This window comes from Triticum aestivum, chromosome 1A, assembly GCF_018294505.1.
Source record: "Triticum aestivum cultivar Chinese Spring chromosome 1A, IWGSC CS RefSeq v2.1, whole genome shotgun sequence".
In the NCBI taxonomy this organism is placed as follows: Eukaryota; Viridiplantae; Streptophyta; class Magnoliopsida; order Poales; family Poaceae; genus Triticum; species Triticum aestivum.
In genome coordinates this window covers 53,187,723-53,195,911 of record NC_057794.1, presented here as the reverse complement: position 1 = coordinate 53,195,911, position 8,189 = coordinate 53,187,723, and positions in this window count along the sequence as shown.

The window sequence follows — 8,189 nt, the reverse complement described above, 5'->3', positions numbered from 1 at the left end:
CGATGCCCTGAGGAAACCACCAAAGTCTCCGCTAAAAAAAACTATGAGCGCATTACTACAAAGGTATATATCAAAGTGGAGCGGTCGGGAAGTACTATCAGTGATCGAAGGTTAACGACGAGTTGGGAAAAAATTGCCCAGCTCGGCGAACAAGCGGACCAATCGTGCCCCCCACTCAAGGTGTCTAGCGATATCGTCGCTAATGATCCAAGGATGGTGTCCGGTTATAGGAATCTTGGGGATTACCTGCCCAACGATGTACATTATGATTTCTTGGAGGTGGAAGAACACAAATACCATTACGGGAAGCCTCTTGTCAAAGATGAAAATCTCTAACAACGATGATGCGCAGATTCCATGATTGGTACATGAAAACCTGCAGAGAGTCTGGGGGACGAATACTTTGTATCTGAGAGTTAAAGAGGAGCAGGACCTTTTTGGAATTGATTTGTTGACTATTCCATTTGAGGAGTTCTTTCAGTTTTTCAATAAAAAGGCCCTCGATAAATTAACAGCCACTTGCTCTGTCTGTAAGTACTACTTCTGTCATTAAGTCTCTATATATAGCTCAGCTCTTTCATTGCATGAATTTATAATTATCCTCACTATATTATGCAGATTGAAGATCATCAAGTGCATAAAAGCAGAAATGTATGATATTGAGTTCATTAACACAAATCTCATAGATGAATTTCAGGTTAATAAGAGCGCCAAAGATGCAAAGACCAACTTGCTCAAATCATTGATAATAAATCAAAACAAAGATAAAATACTCTTTCCTTACAACTTCAAGTGAGTGTTACTGTCTTGTGCATATTCGGTTTCCTTTATTACTCGAGCGAGGTTATAGTAATGTAATTGATGAGTTATGCATGCGTGCACAGCTTCCATTATATTCTCCTAGAGATTAAGCTTGAGCAGGGACTAGTAATCGTCTTAGACTCGAGACGAAAAGATCTCAAGACCTATGCGGACATGACTAAAATTCTCAACAAGTAAGTTCAATCGATCATTATTGCACCATATCGGCAACTTTTTGTTCATTTACTGATATCTCAAGTAATAATTATTTTCTTTGTCTTGTAGGGTTTGGAAAAAGTTCACCGAAGAAGCTCCGGGACTGCCAAAGGAGTTGCGATATACATACCCAAAAGTAAGTACTACTAGCTAGCTAATTCCATGCATCTCCCGTTGATTCTAGCTACTTTCATCAATGCCATTTGTAATGCTTCATTATCAGTTTGATTGACCTTTATTTCTCATAAAATGCTTGTGGCGGGAACAAGGGAATAATTACTGTGGATACTACGTGTGCGATTTCATCTACAATGCAACTTGCAAAGATAAGCCGGGCAACTCTAAAAGACAATTTGATATGCGTAAGCAATAATATTCACAATTTCATTTTATTACACCATCATTTCTGTCGAGTTTCATTCATATATATGTATTAACCCCCTTCTTCAAATTAGAAGTGGGAGATGCGGAATGAACTCCTACCAGAAGATCGCATGCAAGCAATTCAATAGGAATTGGCGGGATTCTTTCTTGACCACGTCATCAATAAAGCCGAAGAATACCATGTGGAACTTGATTTCAGATGCTAGGGGATTGTAAGAGATCTTACATATTGTATATGTATGTAGCTAGTAGCATCGGATAGATAATACGAAAACTTGTTGTTCGACCAATCTCTCGGAGAAGGAGAGGTCGATCACTTCTCTCGGTATGCATGACGAACTTCTGTACTTAATGGTTTCCTTCATTTTCTAACTAGCTAGCGTGTCGTGGGCCTCTCTATACGTATAGTACGTAGCGTCGACCAAGCACGGAGATAAGAGAAGACACTTCTCTCTATTAATTAATTAGCTACCTAACACAATATATGAAACACCTTAATTAACTATACAAAACCCCCAAATCCCCCCCCCTTCAGAAAAAAAAACAAAAACCCTAGCCCTTGAAAAGCTGACGCGTGGATGCCTTTTGGTCTCGGTTGGTGCCACCAACCGGGACCAAAGGCCCTCCTGCCTGGGCTCGCAGCACCGACCACGTGGAGGCCCATAGGTCCCGGTTCGTGTAAGAACCGGGACTAAAGGCCTTGGGCTTTAGTAACGACCCTTTAGTCCCGGTTCAAGAACCGGGATAAATGGGCCTTATGAATCGGGACAATAGGCCCTTTTTCTATTAGTGTGACACGATCATGTAACATTATTGAAACAGAAAAAATAGGACTTAGCTCCATCTGATATGTATAGCATGCACGACTTTTAACTCTTTATATTTAACTAATAAAATATGTTTAATATTTTATTAGTCCTTAAATTTCTGCATAGACTAGTATATCTGCTCTAATTTTTGTAGCTTCTTTTAGACAAACACCCTAGCTAATTTATTCATCGATAATAAAAAGTTTTACAGAGCCCGGGGGCTCCAAAATCCAGGCATGCCACCCCGGTACTAATTCAAGAGGCTTTCTAGCAATATTATGGGTATCTACATTATCCTCTACTCGTTGATAAAAAAACACTATACCTCCTAGCTCCTGCTCATACTCATGATCTCCTTGATGTCCATCACGTTTGCTCCTTCGCAAGTGATCTTTTGATCCTGAGCACACATGCTCCCTTCGTGACCTGTAAAAATCAAGAACTTCCTAAAAATATAAAAAAAAACTTATTTTCTTTTTGTGATAAACATTGATGAATGTTTCAACTGCGCAGACAAACTAGTGATGAAATGACATTCGTGGCGGCCTGGGCGAAAAAAATTAAATTGATTTCAAAAGGCTTCCAACAGTTTTTTGGGAGCATTAATTTTTCTTTTTTTCCCAGACCCCCATGAATGTGGTTTCATCACAAAATTCTGTACACGGGTGAAGAATTCAACACTGTTTATAAAAAAACAGATTTAAAAATCTATTTTTTATTTGGCTGTTTATCAATCATCATGTATGTGAGCTCGGGGATCGAAAACTACATGTGCTCCTCCTCTACTTCCTTTATCAATAGCTCTAACAAACTCCGAGCAGCCCTGTGCAACCATCGCCTTCCACAGGTTAAGATCCGAGCTAGAAACAGCGACTCTTGACAAGCCAATGATTCTGCAATTTTAGGATCAATGGTGACCTTGGTCACCAGGATGGAAGCCCCCAAGAAAACCCCTCCTATAGGCCCAACATCCCATCGTGACCTCTACATGACTACGGAGAAAAACACATTATGGTTGAAATTTCAGTTACCATATTTACAGTAGCATGATGGAACTTGGTGTATCCTATCCATAGTCCAATTGTGCATGTAATATTTACTCGTATTCTCTCTATCAGAAAATATTTGTCATCATCTCTTTTTATTCATCTTGATGACAAATATTTGCGGATGGAGATGTGAGAAAGGCTGGGAACGTCGTGCCTTTGCCAGGGCCGACGGCTTCGTGTTTCTATGCAGGGTCGCGACCTCCCTGATAGCGTACAAGTTGTTGGGATTACAAACTTGGAGAACAAGAGATAAACTAGAGATAGATATCTAGTTTAACAAGAAAATAAACCATAACAGATTCCTAGTCTATCCTATGCTAGAAGCTTCGGTTGTTAATCCCTTGCCGCATACGATGAGGGCTGTCACATTGTTTAACACCCTCCTTTAATCACAACTTTGCAAGTTGAGATTACGCTTGAACTCTTCAAGATTTCTTGTGGGTAAAGCCTTGGTGAAGCCATCTGCAACCTGGTGCTTTGAATGCACAAAACAAATTTCCAATTGTTTGTTAGCAACACGTTCTCTTACAAAATGGACATCTATCTCAATGTGTTTTGTCCTTGCATGAAAGACCGGATTAGCAGACAAATAGGTGGCACCAAGATTGTCACACCATAAACAAGGAGCCCGAATGTGTTCTATACCAAGTTCTCTTAACATGGACTGAACCCAAATGATCTCTGCTGTGGCATTTGCTAGTGCCTTATATTCAGCCTCTATACTTGACCTTGATACAGTTGCCTGTTTCCTTGCACACCATGACATAAGGTTGGGTCCAAAAAATACTGCAAACCCACCAGTAGAGCGTCAGTCATCTAGACAGCCTGCCCAGTCTGAGTCAGAAAAAGCACTGACAAGTGTAGATGAGGATTTGCTGAATGTGAGACCAATATTCATAGTATGCTTTACATATCTCACAATACGCTTTGCAGCAGTCCAATGAATTGTGGTAGGTGCATGAAGAAACTGGCATACTTTGTTAACATCAAAGGATATATTAGGTCTTGTCAGAGTAAGATATTGAAGTGCTCCTACTAAACTTCTGTACTTGGTACTGTCCTCTTGATTCAAAGGTTCTCCTTCTATAAGAGACAATTTTTCTATGCTAGACAAGGGAGTTGGAATAGGCTTACATCCTTGCAAACCAACCCTTCTTAACAAATCATTTGCATATTTTTCTTGGGAGAGATGAAGACCATCCTCAAGTTTTCTTACTTCAATTCCTAGGAAGAAGTGCAAGTCACCCAAATCCTTAAGAGCAAACTCAGCACTCAGATCCTTCAATAATCCTGCCACTTCCTCATCATATGAACTAGTGACAATAATATCATCAACATAGATAAGCACAAATATAGATGTATTTGCCTTTCTATAAATAAATAGTGAGGTATCTGATTTTGATGGAACAAAGCCAAGTGCTTTGTAACTTTTGACTGAGATGTGAGTACCATGCTCGGGGTGCCTGCTTCAGTCCATAAAGAGCTTTATCAAGTTTACAAACATGAAAGGGTGAGTTTTTATCGACGAACCCGGGAGGTTGTTTCATGTATACTTCCTCTTCTAGAACACCATGAAGGAACGCGTTCTGTACATCTAGCTGTCTAAGACTCCATCCCCTGGAAACAACAATAGATAGCACACGATGAATAGTAGCAGTCTTGACAACAGGGCTAAAGGTATCTTCATAGTCGATGCCATATCGCTGTTTGTAACCCTTAGCCACAAGTCTGGCCTTATACCGATCAATGGTTCCATCAGACTTCCTTTTAATTCTGTAGACCCACTTGTAGTCAATTAAATTTTTACCTCGTGGTGGGGGAACCAAATGCCACATTTTGTTCCTCTGAAGTGCCACATGTTCTTCTTCCATAGCTTTCCTCCACCGTGCATCTCCTAGGGCCTCATCCAGGGAGCGTGGTTCACCTGTGTAGCATGCAAGACCAAACTTGGTTTTATAATTTATAGGTTGAAGCACTCCCTTTTGTATATGCATGCATGGAAGGCGTGGAGAAGAAACAGGCATAGAAGATCTAGGCGAATCTGCATCAGCCGATCCCGAGGCGGATTGTTCTGGTGTTGCAGCCGCATCGGTTTCGGTGGGATTTTCTGCGGCTGCTATAGATGACGGAGCGGGCGCTCGAGGCACAGAAGATCCCGCACCAACTCCTATGGCCGCGATAGAATCGGCCCTGGATCGCTTGCCTGGGCCCCTGGCCGAATCAGCGCCGAGTCCTGTGCTGATTTGCTGGCGGCGAGCGTAGCAGCGAGGCCCACTCGCGGGCCAGCGGCCCCGGGCCTGCCACGTGGGGGAGCCAGGTTGGCGCTGAAGGAAATATGCCTAGAGGCAATAATAAAGTTATTATTTATTTCCTTATATCATGATAAATGTTTATTATTCATGCTAGAATTGTATTAACCGGAAACATAATACATGTGTGAATACATAGACAAACAGAGTGTCACTAGTATGCCTCTACTTGAATAGCTCGTTGATCGAAGATGGTTATGTTTTCTAACCATAGATATGAGTTGTCATTTGATTAACGGGATCACATCATTAGGAGAATGATGTGATTGACTTGACCCATTCCATTAGCTTAGCACTTGATCGTTTAGTGTGTTGCTATTGCTTTCTTCATAACTTATACATGTTCCTATGACTATGAGATTATGCAACTCCCGTTTACCGGAGGAACACTTTGTGTGCCACCAAATGTCACAACGTAACTGGGTGATTATAAAGGTGCTCTACAGGTGTCTCCGAAGGTACTTGTTGGGTTGGCGTATTTCGAGATTAGGATTTGTCACTCCGATTGTCGGAGAGGTATCTCTGGGCCCACTCGGTAATGCACATCACTTAAGTCTTGCAAGCATTGCAACTAATGAGTTAGTTGCGGAATGATGTATTACGGAACGAGTAAAGAGACTTGCCGGTAACGAGATTGAACTAGGTATTGGAATACCAACGACCGAATCTCGGGCAAGTAACATACCGATGACAAAGGGAACAATGTATGTTGTTATGCGGTTTGGCTGATAAAGATCTTTGTAGAATATGTAGGAACCAATATGAGCATCCAGGTTCCGCTATTGGTTATTGACCGGAGACGTGTCTCGATCATGTCTACATAGTTCTTGAACCCGTAGGGTCCACACGCTTAAAGTTCGGTGACGATCGTAATTAGGGTTTTTGTGGTTTGATGTACCTAAGGTTGTTCGGAGTCCCGGATGTGATCACGGACATGACGAGGAGTCTCGAAATGGTCGAGACATAAAGATTGATATATTGGAAGCCTATATTTGGATACCGGAATCGTTCCGGGTGAAATCGGGATTTTACCGGAGTACCAGGGGGTTACTGGAACCCCCCCGGGGGTTAATGGGCCTACATGGGCCCTAAGGGAGAAGAGGAGGGCCGACCAAGGCAGGCCGCGCGCCCCCTCCCCCCTAGTCCAAATAGGACAAGGAAGGGGGGCGGCGCCCCCCTTTCCTCTTTCCCCCTTCTCCTTTCCTTCTCCAACAAGGCAAGAGGGGGGGGGGGAGTCCTACTCCCGGTAGGAGTAGGACTCCTCCAGGCTCACCCCTAGCGGCCGGCCGCACCTCCCCCTCCCTCCTTTATATACGGGGGCAGGGGGGCACCCCATGACACACAAGTTGATCTTCGTCATCGTTCCTTAGCCGTGTGCGGTGCCCCCTTCCACCATATTCCACCTTGGTCATATCGTAGCGGTGCTTAGGCGAAGCCCTGCGTCGGTTGAACATCATCACCGTCATCATGCCGTCGTGCTGACAAAACTCTCCCTCAACACTTGGCTGGATTGGAGCTCGAGGGACGTCACCGAGTTGAACGTGTGCAGAACTCGGAGGTGCCGTACGTTCGGTACTTGGATCGGTCAGATCGGGAAGACGTACGAGTACTTCCTCTACGTTGTGTCAACACTTCCGTTGCCGGTCTACGAGGGTACATAGACATCACTCTCCTCTCGTTGCTATGCATCACCATGATCTTGCATTTGCGTACACTACAAGGAATATGTCAACTTATGACCTTCTGTCAGTGACCCTCGAAGAATTGGTCATAAATTTATGACCATTTTAGACCAATTGGTCAAAACCTGTCTGGGGGGCTCTAAACCCTAAACCATAACGACCATTTTGGTCAGAAAGGTCATAATTTCATTAGAGGAAATGGTCGTAAAGCTAGTAGCACTGTCCACTGCCTCATGCCTAGCTGATAACGACCAATATAAAATCGTCACTACACTTGAGTTTGAATGAATTAGGATGATTAGGTAGCCACCTCAGCAACCTCGCTTATGTGTCACTGTCTAGGTGTCATTTTTGCTTGAATTTTAATATTCAATAGATAGACGGGGCACACACTGACAGGCGGGACCCATTTGACAGGTGGGGCCGAGCGCTTAATTCGCCCAAAAAAGATGCACGAGGCGGGACTCGAACCCACGACCTCGCGCTTGGTTTGCTCGCATGCTACCGCTGGGCTAGAGAGGGATAGTTGCTCACATCTGGGAGTTTATCAATACATTATATAGAACTACGGCTCTCTCGTATCATTGACAAGTGGGACCTTCCGACTAGGTGGCATCGAATAGAGCAACGATTTGCAACACGGACAGGAGGGACCCATTTGACAGGTGGGTGAGCAAGCATTTAATTCCCTAAAAAATATGCGCTAGCAGGAACTCGAACCCACGACCTCGCGCTGGGTTCGCTCATTCATTACCGCTGGGCTAGAGAGAGATTGTTGCTAATGTGTGGGTAGTTTTCCATATAGTATATAAAACCATGGCTCTCATGTATCAGTGACAAGTGGGAACTTCCGACCAGGTGGCGGCGGGTGGCATCGAACAGAGCAACACTTAGCGTTTTTCTAGGTCAGCAGGGGGCGGAGGCGAGGCAGGGCGTGGA